Source organism: Prionailurus bengalensis, chromosome A1 (assembly GCF_016509475.1).
Source record: "Prionailurus bengalensis isolate Pbe53 chromosome A1, Fcat_Pben_1.1_paternal_pri, whole genome shotgun sequence".
Lineage (NCBI taxonomy): Eukaryota > Metazoa > Chordata > Mammalia > Carnivora > Felidae > Prionailurus > Prionailurus bengalensis.
This window is the reverse complement of record NC_057343.1, coordinates 130,551,250-130,566,396: the sequence shown is the minus strand read 5'-3', so window position 1 is coordinate 130,566,396 and position 15,147 is coordinate 130,551,250. Positions and strand designations below refer to the sequence as shown.

At 36.7% G+C, this 15,147-nt stretch overlaps 1 protein-coding gene across 4 annotated transcripts in view; it reads right to left on the bottom strand.

Annotated features, from left to right (window-relative positions):
* The window catches only part of KIF2A (kinesin family member 2A), a 66,221-nt gene that overhangs the window by 32,410 nt on the left and 18,664 nt on the right, over positions 1-15,147 (bottom strand). The window lies entirely within an intron of this gene.

Genomic DNA, 15,147 nt, shown 5'->3' with positions numbered 1-15,147 from the left:
ACACTACTTTTCTTACAAGGGATTTCCAGACTCTCAGGATTTGTGAATAAACTTTGTCTATGGGATCATAGGCATGCTGTTAAGACCAGAAACTCGAGAAATTGGTTTAGACTGAAAATTTGTTTTCAACATACATGAAAAAATGGTTACACAGTGGCAGAGAATGCCTGAAATTTTATATACTTCTAATCATTAAAAAATTTCTTTACTATGCGATGATACTAACTATAAAACAGAAAAAAAATTCAGAGAGCACTTTTTAATACTATACTAATATAAAACACTCTGTATGTAAAAATCACTATCATATACTGGACAAAGTGACATTATTTTTAAAATATTGAGAAGAGGACTCTACGTCCAAAAAGGTTGGAAAATGTAATCTAAAATGTTCTCTTTCTTCATGCTGCCTATCTAAATCCATTCTATACCTTACTTTCTTTGACAGTTCTACTACTTACCATTTGGAGATAGGGTGTCCTATGTAACGTATTAAACTTGTTTTCCCTCTCTTAGCAGACTGTGGATCTTACTTGTTAATAACCACAGAACTAAGTAATTATTTTTAATTATTACAGAATATTCCATTATGTTTATTACAACTTATTTAATATCTATTCATGGTACTTAGGTTGTATGCAATTTTTTACTATTAAAAACAGTGCAATGAATACTACTGCACGTGTATTATTTTACACTTGTCAGATTATTTCTTTGGGACAAATTCCTAGAAGCAGATCAAGGTTTTAGATGTGTGTGTGTGTGCGTGTGTACTTCTTACTTCTTTGTCTTCATCTTACCCACCCATTTGATTATTCTTCAAGGAAGGACAGAAACTATGTTACAGATGTGCATTTTTATATTATTTAATAGGTTTCATATGTATTTCCTGAATGAAATCCTTGGGGGCATTTATAATTTACCTTAATACAGTTTATACCTCTTTAAAAATCTTAAAAAAAAAAAAAACCAGATACACAGTGTATGAAACAATGTTATTTTAAAAATAAGGCATTTACTGAGATTAGTGGACATTAGACAATCGGGTATTAAGGGTAGACAGAAATGATGAACTGGAAAATACTGAGAAGATTCAAGGGAGAGGCTTAAAAAGGGGAAAATGAGACAACATTCACTACCAATGTGATTGGACAGAAATTAGGTAAACAACCAACAGAAGTGGTATGTGTCAGCCGGGTCCTCCAGGAAGCAGATGTTCAAGGACAAGAATTTTATTATGAAAGATAAAAGCTGGGCAGGGGGGAGTAAAACAGGACTGAGGATGGAAAACTTTCAGACTCAAATGGATCTAAAATCAGTGAAGGAAAGGGGATATATATAAAACAGGATTCAGCAGACAGAGCCCTCAGACCCTGACAAAGATCTGACAATGTTCTGGACAACCCAGTAGAGTACTCCAAAGCAAAGACTGCCCACTAGAACAGTCCAAAACTGGGACAAAATGGAAACACCCTAGAACCCACACCATGCTCAGTCAGGGGCAGGAGGTTTCCTAGGAAACACAAGGCCTCAACTCAAAATCTTAGGAGCCTAAATTAACAGCTAGAGGCTGTCAGCTACATGTACTCCCTGGAGCTGAAAGAACAGTAAGTAGTTTGTTAAAGAGAGACCCAAGCAGTACATCTACAAAGCTGCTACAGGTTATGAAAAAGAGAGAGGAGTGCCTGGGTGGCTCAGTGGGTTAAGCGTCCAACTCTTGATTTCAGCTCAGGTCATGATCTCACAGTTCATGAGTTCAAGCCCCACATAAGGCTCTGCACTGCTTGGGATTCTCTTCCCCTCTGTCTGCCCCACCACACTTGAGCTCTCTTTCTCAAAATAAATAAATAAACAAATTTAAAAAAGAAAAAGAGAAACTGAGTTTAATTGGTAGTGGAAGTGAAGAGTGGACCCCAGAGAGCCATGAGCTGCCCTGATGGTCTCCATTATAATCTAGGAGGAATCCCCACTGCTGCATCAAACCCCACATTCATCATCATCTCCAAAACATAATTAGTGAGTCTGAGAGCCAGCAGCTACTAGGTCTCAAAGTAGTGAAACCCAGCCTCAAAACAGTAATACCCATGAGTACGAACAAGGTTACTACAACAAAGAAGATATATTTAAATACCACAAATACTAACTTTCAGCAGGAAATGAAGAGGCTGTAGCTGAGATTGTTGAAGAGTAGAGACAGGGGGTCTCCATGCAATTACCAACAGAAGTACCACAATAATGAGAATGAGGAAAAGTGTATCATGTTGCAAAAGCAAGACCAATACCACATTCCTGTTAGGCATCTACTACAATATTCCAACTTACCTTGGGAACGAAGAGTGGACTATAGGACCTAAGGAACTACAGGTCACACAATCTCACAGGGACCTTAATTTCCAAAGACAGACTACAGAAATCAGACAGACTACAGAAAGAGGATAAAGAAAATCAAGATTCTCTTTTGAAAACCCATTATCAGCAGTCCTCAATAGCGGTACCTCCAGAAGTTCACTTACAAATGCAGAAAGCCTTAGGCCACAAGTAAATGAGAGTCAAAAGCAGCTAATTCACCAGTTGAGACTAAGCTCTAGAGGTTTAAGAAGACAGAAATGTTGAGAAAGGAGAAACTGTTCGCTTATCTCTACCAGGGTCCAATTTACTCATCTAATAGGAACAAAGAAATATGAAATTCCAATAAGAAGAAATTAATAAAGACTAGAGCTGAATGAATGAATCAAATCTCAAGTGTATGCTTTTGGTCAGTGGATGAAATAACCAGAAATATCTGCAGGATGGGGTTTTGATTATGTTTAACAAAAGTTGCCTCTAAAAAATGTTTTAAGTCTAACTTTATCCAATATACCTTTAAAGGTTTTTTTAAAAAATGTTTTACATATAGCTCAAGTGAGATACTCAGATTTCTTATTTTTAATTGTAATAAAAATTATGATTTGATTTTTTCCAAAGTCAAATAGTACACACCTGTTAAGTAATATAATAAAAAGAGGGATACATGTATACAACATTTTTCAAGGGCAAGAAATCATTATGATTATCACTAAATCAAAAACAAGTATTTTATCCTAATAGGGATAGTTGTTAATAGGGATCATGTGCAGTTGTTGATATAGATAAGGAACTACAGCTCAGAGACCAATCAGAATTCGAAGTATCTTTCCCTAGAACCTGGTACAATCTTCCCACGTAGCCCCTCTAGCACAATCACCATTCTCTGGTTTGAGAAAATTCCTGTATTCCATCATCACTAATTCATTGCCCTTTGACTCTCTGATTCCCCATTTACTTTACTATAAATTGTATCATATACACTTCTACATTCAAAAAAAAAAAAAAAAAAGGTAACACACCTGTGTATTCACTACCAGCCAGGTTAGAAAACAATACCTTTGAGGGGTGCCTGGCTGGTTCAGTCAGTGGAGCATGAGACTTGATAGAGTTGTACGTTTGAGCCCCACAATGGGTGGAGAGATTACTCAACAATAAAATCTTTAAGGGGCGCCTGAGTGGCTCAGTCAGTTAAGCGTCTGACTTCAGCTCAGGTCATGATCCCACAATTCGAGGGTTTGAGCCCCGCAATGGGCTCTGTGCTGACAGCTCAGAGCCTGGAGCCTCCTTAGATTCTGTGTATCTCTCTCTCTCTGCCCTCCCCCACTTGTGTGCTCTCTCTCTTCTCTCAAAAATAAATAAACCTTAAAAAAATTTTTTTAATAAAATCTTAAAAAAAAAAAAGGAACAATACCTTTGAAACTCCATATGCCCCCCTCCCTAAGTGAATCTCCCTTTCCCTTCTTCCCCCACCACCAGCAGTAATATTATCCTAATATCTGAGAGTCATACTGTGGCTTTTCTTTAAAGTTTTACCACCTATACATGTAACACAAAAGTACCTGAACAGCTTGCTTATTTTTACACTGTGTAAATGGAGTGGCACTACTTTAAACCTTGCTTCTGGTACACACTGGTTTTCCAAGATTCATTTATGCTGTTGTAAATTAATTCACTTATTTTCACTACATAGGAATATGCCAAAAACTTATCTACTCTGTTGACAAACATGTGTTTTCATATATTTGCTATTAGAAACAATGGTGTTACAGGCATTCTTATACATGTGTACTGATACAAATAAGCAAGAATTTCTCTCGGAAGTGTAAGAAACAGAATACACACATATGTATCTTTTCTAGTTAGTGCCACCATGTTTCCCAGAGTGACTATACCTGCAATGATTTGCAATCCTACTAACAATGACTTCACATCCACTATGATCATATTGTGGTTCTAATTTCTCTGATTTAATGAGGCTGTGCCTATTTGTATGTTTGTTGGCCACCAAGCATTTTGAGTGTTTTTTTCTTCCCACTTCTCTGCAAATTCTCCATATATTTTGGTATCAACCTTCTGTTAAATATGTTGCAAATATTTTCTCCAAATTTAAGGCTCATCTTTTACTTTCCTTATGATGTTTTTTGATGAATTTCAAGATGATAATTTTAATGTAAATATATAGGTTTCAATTACGGCTTTTTACATTCTAAAAATCGTCCTGAGACTCGGGTCATTAAGAAAGTTTCTGACATTTTCTTCCACAGTTTCACAAAGTCTTTTATACTCAAGAATGCAACCTACTGTCATTTTGATTTTTGTGTATGGTAACATAATTCCCAACTCCCCCCACCCCACCATGAAAACCAAATTATCCCAGTGCCATTTCCTGGAAGGCTCTTCCTTCCCTGACTTATGTGCACTATGACTCGTCAAATTTCAAGCAAACATGCATCAGCCTATTTCTTTATCCTTGAACCAAAATCACACAGTCGTACTGTTACAGCTTTGCAGTAAGTCTTGCTAGCTGGTAAAAGAAGCGTCCCCACCTAATTGCTCTTTAAGAGTTTCTCTGATCTTCTTAGCCTTTTGCATGTCTGTATAAATTATAGAATCAGCTTGTCAAAATCCAAAAATCAAATAACCTAATAATTTAAAAAACCACCTGTCAGGATCCTAGTTGGAATTACATTAAGAATTTTGTGCTGGATCTTTACATCATTGACTAAGAGTAATAGCTGCCAGCAGTCTTCCTTTCTCATTCCAACCTTATTCTGGAACAGTTTAAATTAGAATTATTTGAACCCTGAGTATCTGGTTAAAACCATCTTGGTCTAGGGTTTTATTTGTGAAAAGATTTAATTTTCCTAACCATTTTAAGATTATTGTAGTTTTCTATTTGTGACTTTTGATAATTATACTTTTTTCTGGGAGATAATTATTTAAGTTTTCACATTTTGGGCATAAAGTTGTTCATAACTATGTTGAATGTCTGTGGCAATCTGTAACAATCACTTTTCATTAATAATTTTTCATCGTTCTTTCTTGGTAAATCTTGTATCAGATTTGTCAGTTTTATCTCTTCCAAGAACAACACCTGGTTTTGTTGAGCCCTTTTACTGTGTTATTAAATATTTAGTTACCGTTCTTAACATTAATCTTTCCTGTAACTTACTTCGGACACATCTTGCTGCATCATTTTTTTCTCAAATTCTGAAGATGGATGCTTTGCTTATTCATCTTTATCCCTTTTTTTCCCTGATAAGCAATTAAAGCTACACATTTCTCTCCAAGAACTGCTTTAGCAGCATCTTACAAATTTTTGTATTTAGTATTTTTGTTATGGGAACTGAAACTATTTTCTAATTTTATGATTCTTTGACTCATGAGTTTTCTAGAAGTGTTTTTCAAATTCCAAACACATGCAAGTTTTCTACATATCCTGTTAAAGATTTCCAAAGATTTCCAAAGATAAGGCACCTGACCGATGAGAATAAATAATGCCAGAAATAACTGGTACGATTTCCCAGTGCACAGTGGCTAAGTGTCAGCCCTGTATTTCTACCTTAATCATATTGGACTGCCTCCCTTGGAGAAAATTTTCTATAAACCTAGCTCCAGGGAGCTCCTATATAAAAAGAAGCCATACCAGTCTCTGTCTTCAAACAGGGAACTTGTGGGGTTTTTTTTAAATCTCCCTATCTTCCTACAGGAATCAACTTTTGCCATCCTTGCCTGCAGAGCCCCACCATCCCTTAGTATTTCTGATCCATTTCTACTCCATCATGGTATCTTGTTCTTGAGCTCTGCTGTCTTTCTGTTTTCTCTGATGCATGTGGGTCAGAAGAATGCCAATATATAAACTTTACTGTACTGTTTTGATCAGAAGTCCCAATCCATCGTTAATTCTTTATGTCAAATTCATAAAAAAATGGGAGTCAGATTTGAAAACTTTAGGTTCACACTATCATATAAAATTACTCTTATATGAATTAATTATACCTGTTACAATCTCAAAACTCAAGATATTTAGAAGTTTTCAACTTTATTTCAACTACTTGTAAAGATAAATTACAGTGTAGAAAATGTCATCTTTTGAGAGCCAAGGATAATACTTGGGAAGAGTTCTGGAAAGTAAAAGCAAATCCTGCAGAACCTCTCTCTCCCCATTCCCTGTAGAATACTTCCTCGTGTTTAATACTCAAACTTCATAAAACATACTTCTCTCTCAATGCAAGATACTTTGGCCAATGTTTATACAGAAGAATTTATATTTATATTTATCTATGCCAAAACTCAATTCACATTTTATTTTTTTTTTTTAATTTTTTTTCAACGTTTATTTATTTTTGGGACAGAAAGAGACAGAGCATGAACGGGGGAGGGGCAGAGAGAGAAGGAGACACAGAATCGGAAACAGGCTCCAGGCTCTGAGCCATCAGCCCAGAGCCTGATGCGGGGCTCGAACTCACGGACCGCGAGATCGTGACCTGGCTGAAGTCGGACGCTTAACCGACTGCGCCACCCAGGCGCCCCTCAATTCACATTTTAAACAAAAGAGTATGCTAGAAAAGTTGAGTTACATTCTAAATATAATTGATAGACGGTCAGAATCACATATTAAAAAGCATGTCAAGTATCAAAATGATACGAAATGTAGGCACAGAATGATGCTTGCATCATACACATTATGAGCCATTTTCTGACAGTGTGTGCTCGTCCCAAATGTATTTCAAGTCTCTCATATTTACTACTCCTTGTTTTGCTTAGTGTTGAACAACTCCCAAAATATTTAAGAAAATGTTGAAAGAGCATGGGCAAAATGCAATTATGACGAAAGAAAAGTTTTTACTGCATATAAAACTGATTTGTTACCCTTAATACTTATTATTTGTGCAACATGATAGTTTTTACTGATATGTAGATGATTTTATGGTGTCAGTTGCATTTATGAAATAGTTTGGGGAATGTGAGTCAACGATGAACACTGTAATTGTTTCCCACTTAAAATAAAGGCAAATAGGAGCACCTGGGTGGCTCAGTCGGTTAAGCATCTGACTCCTGATTTTGGCTCAGGTCATGATCTCATGGGATTCCTGAGTTCCAACCCCAAGTCAGTCCCTGCTTGGGATTCTCTCTCTCTCCCTCCCCCTCTGCCCTTCCTCTGCTAGTGTGCACGCTGTATCTCAAAATAAATAAATAAACATTTTTAAAAATTAAAATATAAAATTAAAAAAAGGCAAATGGACTCTCACTTAACATTTTCACACACAACATAATTTTCAACAGATTCAACAGATTACAGACCTTAAATGTGTATGTTTAAAAACAGGATCCTGGGGCGCCTGGGTGGCGCAGTCGGTTAAGCGTCCGACTTCAGCCAGGTCACGATCTCGCGGTCCGTGAGTTCGAGCCCCGTGTCAGGCTCTGGGCTGATGGCTCAGAGCCTGGAGCCTGTTTTCGATTCTGTGTCTCCCTCTCGCTCTGCCCCTCCCCCGTTCATACTCTGTCTCTCTCTGTCCCAAAAATAAAAAATAAACGTTGAAAAAAAAAAAATTAAAAATAAATAAATAAATAAATAAAAACAGGATCCTAAGTTTCTGCTACTGAGAACTAACAGACTTTTAAATATAATTAAATCATATGATAAATATAATTAAATCATGATAATTAAGAAAAAAATCACAAGGTCTATATTTGACCATTTTTAACCTAAAAAGGCTAATTTAATATGGTTCAACCCCAAAGAAATATATATTTCACCCCAAATTTAGATGTCAGGATAATTTACAAAACTATTAACTGCTAAATCAAAGAATATAAATACACAAAATATTTTGAAATCACAACCTTTACTTCAAAGCCATTTTATGTTTAGTTCATTTTTAGAAATATTTTTGCATCATTGAAAGTCTCAACTTTTTGTTTGGTAAAATCATCGAGAAAACAGTTCAGATCTCAACTTTTAAAAATATTAGTAGGGGTGCCTGGGTGGCTCAGTCAGTTAAGCATCCAACTTCAGCCCAGGTGATGATCTCATGGTTGGTGAGTTCAAGGCCTATGCCAGGCTCTGTGCTGACAGCTCAGAGCCTGGAGCCTGCTTTAGATTCTGTGTCTCCCTCTCTCTCTCTGCCCCTCCCCCACTCCCACACGCCTGCACGCGGGCACGCACTCTCTGTCTCTCTAAAACCAAACATTACATTTAAAAAATAAAAAATAAAAATAAAAATATTAGTAAACATTAAGACAAATTACTTTTTAAAAATCACTGAATAGAGAACACCAGAACTTAAGTCACCTTTGTGCCAGTGAACAAAAATAACCTAGAGATTCTTCTAATCTTTAAAATTAAGGTGGTTACTTAAGATTGCTATTAGTACTATTTAGCTTGCCATAAAATTTCATATATTTATTGAGCTGTCAAAAACAAGTCTTACATGTTGACAATTGCCTTTTGGTCTCTGAAAACAGGATCCTATTATATGTTCCTTAGTTCACAGCTGAATTCACAGCAGCTGCGAGGCTAAGAAATGCCAGCAACCAATTAGGCTGGCATAAACCTTGTCTAGCATATAAAGTATAATTTGGTTGCAAATGCAGCAGACCAGAGCCAAAATAAAACAGTCAAGAATACTAATAAAATATCATTACAAGTATTTACAAGACTGAATATTTAAAATGGTAATATTCAAAATATATGTATTTTATTAAAAGGACACAATGGTAGAATGTTAGGAAAAACACGAAAAAGCAACAATCAATTCTTTTCAGACCCACTCTGTTTTTGTTTTTTTAAGTTTATTTATTTAGAGAAAGACAGATCGAGCATCATAGGGGCAGAGAGAGAGGGAGAGTGAAATCCAAACAGGCTCCGTGCAGGGCTCAATCTCACAAAGTGTGAGATCATGACCTGAGCCAAAATCAAGAGTGGATTCTCAACTTACTGAGCTACCCAGGCACCCCACTACTAAATTTAAATATACAGTCTCTCTACTGCAACTTTTCTTATAAAACCTCTAGTAATCTTCCCAATTTTCAATCAGAATACCACTGCATAATGTGACAGGCTCTTTTTTTCTTGACTACTTTTCCTTATTTACTTTGATGTCTATTTATTTGAGAGAGACAGAGAAAGAGAAAGAACAAGCGGGGTGGGGGCAGAGAGAAGGAGAGACAAAAATCCCAAGCAGGCTCTGCACCATCAGTACAGAGCCCGATGTGGGGCTCAAACTCACGAACCATATCATGACCTGAGATCAAGAGTCAGATGCTTCAATGACTGCACCACCTAGGTGCCCCTCTTTTTTCTTGACCTTCAAAGAAGCAGTAATGAGGGGAGACCAGGCTGGCTCAGTTGGTAGAGCATTGTGACTCTTGGATCTTGGAGTCTTGAGTTCAAACAGCACATTGGGCATAGAGCTTACTTAAAAAAAAAAAATGGTAATGAAATCTAGTTCTCTCCTTTTGTACCCTTGCAAGCAGAGACAGAGAGGAAAAGCAACCATAAATACCCGTTTTCAGAATAAAGAAGTATTACTCTGAATTATGAAATCGCACCTTCAGAACAGTGCCTGACAGAATAATGTTTCCAGAGGGTGAGTAAAATACACACGCTTATTCAAAATAGTTGGTAATAGATATGTGAAAGGAGCACTTTTGGGCACTTGGGTGGCTTAGTCAGTTAAGTGTCCAGCTTCAACTCAGGTCACGATCTCACAGTTTTTGAGATCAGGCCCCGCATCAGACTCTGTGCTGTCAGCCTGTCAGCGTGGTGCCTGCTTTGGATCCTGTCTCCCTCTCTCTCTGCCCCTCCCTAGCTTGCACTCTATGAAAAAAAAAAAAAAAAAAAAGAGCACTTTCTTCCAACTCAGTTCCTAACAGAAGAAAATCGTGATAAATTATCTTAAAATACACTGACCTCAAACTTTGGTGACTTCAATCATATAACTGATGAAAACAAAAGATCTCTCATTATTCTTAAATAAATTTGATATAAAATATTGATTCCAGTACAATAAATCAAGTGTACATTTAGTTACAGGAACCAAATAGCAGTGTAGAATGCATATTCATAAACCTGAGTACATCTTTCCAAGTAGAATCAAAGCAAAACAGGTTACATTAGCTTTCATTGTCTTAGGTTTGTTTTACAGCTGTCGTTTAAAATAGACATTCCTTTTTTTCAGCTTACTTTAATTTAGACAGTAAAAGGATGCTCTGTCAAGAGTATGAAAAAAAATTCACCTCTTTCTTAAGTTTACCATATAATTTTCTGGCATTATAATAGTGAAATTGGAAAAAGTTGGGAAAATGGAGACTGCCAAAATGCTGCTTTAAAATAGACTAAATATGACAATCAAAGGACACTACTAAAGCATTAGTTAGAAAATAAACATTAATTACACAGTAATATTCATACATCATTTTTCTTGCCAACTATCTCAAAGTAGCTTATAATATATTATTTTTACATTGTCTCCAACAGAAAATGCCACTCTGTTCCTAGATGTCCCTCACAGTGAACAAGGACAGTAAATAAGTAAATGAGGACAGAAAAGAATATGGACATTTGTCAGATGATTACAGCAGATCCAGCAGAAGTCAAACTCTCAAACTCTGATATCCAGGTTTTGTTAACTAATCTAAACAGTGATGAAAAGAATTCTTAATGAGGACTATCTAAGCGTCACACCTTCTTCAATAGCTTTGCTGAAACAAGGAGCCATTAGAGAAGGATACAAATAATGCCTCAGCTGACACTGGTAACAGTGCTGTTGCTGTCCAGTAAATCCCTGGGGAATGTGACTTTGCCAAACATAGAGATCTTTTTGTTTTGGTTTATCACATTTTAAGATGTTACTGTTTACAACTAAATTGAAAAGTTCTAGCATTTCTCTTCTTCGACTTTAAAGCGTAAAGCTAGAATTTTGATACTAGAAGAGAAAATTGGGAATGATACGGCTAAGAATTTTCATGAAGAAAATACAACTTAATATATGGGACAAACTTCATATTGTACACAAACTACCAATTTTCCAATTCTTACCTCATCTACCCATTGTTTTGAAGAGGGATATGAAAATTCAATACTGCTCAGTTTCTCCGGGGTGACAGGAAAATGTCAGATCTTGTTGGGGTATTTTTTTGTGATGAATGAACCACAATGCACACTAATAATTTGCGCAGATTTGTCATTTAGAAGAACCCACTGTGCGCCCTTTTAGGAAAGTTGATTTTTAACTCACACAGGTAGGAAGAAAAACATCATAAATGGGCCAAGGTGTCATTTAAAAGTATTAAATCACCGTAGTTTCCTGATATTACTTTGCATATTTGGGATTGGGGGAAAGATGATTAAAAATTGTTCAAAAACACTAGTAAAGGGAACATAAAAACAGAATTTCTAAAAAAAAAAAAAAAAAAAAAAAAAAATCCCCCAAACACAAAATAGCATTTAAAAAACTTCACAAAGTTTATTAACTAAGTAATTCAACACATTCTAAAGTCATTCTTTATACCTACATTCCCTTGGGTTTTAGAATACCCATACTGAATCTTTCTTTCCTCATTTGTTTAGAATAAAAGATCTGCTATCTCAAATACCACAGTTTTACAACCAGTGTTGTTAAAAAAAAACACACATTGCTGATAGTCCAAAGATTTGAAGAAATGCCTTTCACAGATGTTAGGCTAGATGCATTAAGCAATGCTATCTAATTGCTCCCTAGCTTAAATTCTTATTTACTCAAAAGGGAATTCTATAGCAATACAGCTGTGCTATTTTGTGAACTTTTCACAGCGACATGTAGATATATTATCTTCTCTTATCTTAAACACATCCTAATAAGACACACGGATCTTTTGGAAAGTTTTCAACAGCAGTAACCCAGGTAATGTAATCTTTATTACCAGAATTTAAATATCACTGATAAAACTGCCAAAAACATTATAAAATGTTCAACTATTTCAACTGGTTTTCAGCTACCCTCCTATTATTTCATTAGGAAATTTAAGGCCTGAAGTCAGTTGACTGACCGCAATAGTGTTTTGTAAAAGTTGCAGATATGTTAATGAGGACACCAAGCCAACTGATGACACCAGAATCTTACAAAAAAACCTCTCACTGATAAAGAGAACAAGCAATCTGAATATTCTACTGAGATGAATCTTACCGTTTATCACTTAGAAGAGAAACTTGCTACTGTCTATAGAAACAATAACATATGCCAACACAAATAAGAAAAAATCCCTAGTATTTAAAATCTACCCTGTCTACCCTTCCTATCGTCCAGGATGACAGGACAGAAAGCTTCCCTGGAAGCCCTAAAGAGTGTTACAAACACATCGTAAGTGATATTCAAAAACACATATTCTAAAAAAGCATTTTCACTAGAAAATGAAATCTCTGGAAACTGCCTACCAAGCCAAATAATGATACCTACATTTAAACATTCAGGGGAGCCTGCGTGACATGCTCAGGGGAGCATCTGAGCATGACTTCGGCTCAGGTCATGATCTCACAGTTCATGAGTTCAAGCCCTGCATCATCAGGCTTTGTGCTGACAGCTCAGAGCCTAGAGCCTGCTTCAGATTCTGTCTTACTCTCTCTGCCCCTCCCCTGCTTGCACTCGGTCTCTCTCTCTCTCTCTCAAAAATAAGTAAAATTAAAAAAAAATTTTTTTACTAAAAAAAAAAAACACATTCAAAACAAAATTGCTACAGACATAGATGAAATCTTCCCTGGAAATGCTGAATCTGTAGTCATACAAGTGCAATGTCAACCAGCCATCACTAAAAATCAATTAGTTTCACTTTAAAGGGGTCACATTCTGAACCACTAAACAAAAATGCATTCCTTCATGCATTATTCTATTGCTTGAATAGCAGTCCAAATTCAGAACATTTACCCATAACTCCTTTGTTATGGACCGAATTGCGCCTCCCTGCAAATTCATATGTTGGAGTCCTAACCCCCAATAGGATGGTGTTTGGAGATGAGGCTTTGGGAGTCAGATGAAGTCTTGAAGGTGGAACTCTCATGAGGGGATTAGTGGCTTTCCAAGAGGAACAGGGAGATGCTCTCTCCGCCAAGTGAGGACATAATAAAAAGGAGGCCATCCGCAAGACAGGAACAGGGCTCTTATCGGGAACCCAATCAACCAGCCCCTTTATCTTGATTGGACTCTCCAGCTTCCAGAACTGTGAGAAATAAATGTCTGTTGTTTACAAGCCACTTGGACTACAGTACTTTGTTATAGCATCCAGAACAGACTAAAACGTTCTCTTTCAAATGATATTGACCATGATTAAAAAAAAAAAAAAAAAAAGGATCAGAGATAAGGCATATTCCCTGCCCTGTGCCAAAATCTCAATCCCTGACTGCAATGTCACTACTTCTTCCAGAAACTGATTACTGCAATCTCTGCTCCACCCTACCTATTGAAGACTATGATGATAGAGGCTCTGAGCCATGGATATTTCTATTTTCAATGCCAAGCCAATGTGGATTAAGAAAATAAGCGATCACTACTTTAAGCCCTTTTACCACTAGGGTAAAATGTGAAATACCAAATGTAGTGTGGCTAGAACAGAAAGTGTGCAAAGAAAAATAAAGCCATAGAAGGTCATTACGGACAGGGGCTAAAGTCAGACTATGAGTTGGTTTTATACATATTTTTGAGGTACCTATTGGACATCTAGTGGAGGTATAGTGTGTCCATGTATACAGTATATATCTGATATACTGAGGACGGTCTAGGCTAAAGATAAAAGCTTGAACTCTGTCAGCATACAGATCATGCATTCTCAACAGGGGTGATAGTGCTCCCAAGAAAGCAAAAACTGGCTCTTTGGAAGGGGGCATCTTAAATATTACAATGGCCTGTAGCCCTCCAAAGGGCTATAGTACATAAACAGAATATATAGGGTATTAAAACTTCATGGGGGAGTATGATTAGGAGAAAAACGTCTAAAATAGCACTTTGAAGGAGGGCAATAATTAAAGAAGTTTTGGAAAACAATGATACAGTATTTAAGGCAATGAAAGTGGATGTGATCACCAAGAGAATTTGGATGGAAAACCTGGTCTTCAATGTACAGAAGTGAGGGAGATGAGATACCAGCAAAAAGGATGAAGAAGTTGCATGAAGAAATTAAGAAAAATCAGTAACACAGAGTTCGGAAAGGTGAGTGAAGAATGCATTTCAGAAAAGAGAGAGTAAATAAACAGCATCAACTGTTGTTAATGTATCAGGTAAACTAAGAGCAATGCCTAAATGTCAAAGTGAGATTGATATTTTTTTTAAGATGACAGAAGTAACAGCCTTCCAATGGTGATGAAAATAATTCAGGAGAGAAGATGAAGTGGTAAGTTTGGGCAGGTGAAAAGGGAATAGGATCTAGTATATACGTGGAGAAAAACGGCCTAAAACAGAACAGAAAGTTGATTCATGGAAAAATATGGAAGAGAGTTACACATGCAGATACTGGTACTTGGGTACATGTAGTACACTTGCAGAAGCTCTTTACTGGAAGTGCCTGGGTGGCTGAGTCGGTTGGGCATCTGAATCTTGATTTCGGCTCAGGTCCTGATCTTAGGGTCGTGGGAGCCTGGGCATGGAGCCTAACATTCTCTCTCTCCCTCTTCCCCTCCCCCACTCATGCACAGGCACACACATGTGCTCTCTCTCTCTCTCTCTCAAAAAAAGTTATTTTCTGAATGCTTGTATTTCTCAGTGGTGAAATGGCAAGCAAGGTCATCGGCTTAGAGTATGGGTGAGTAAATAAACACTAAGGATTTTATGA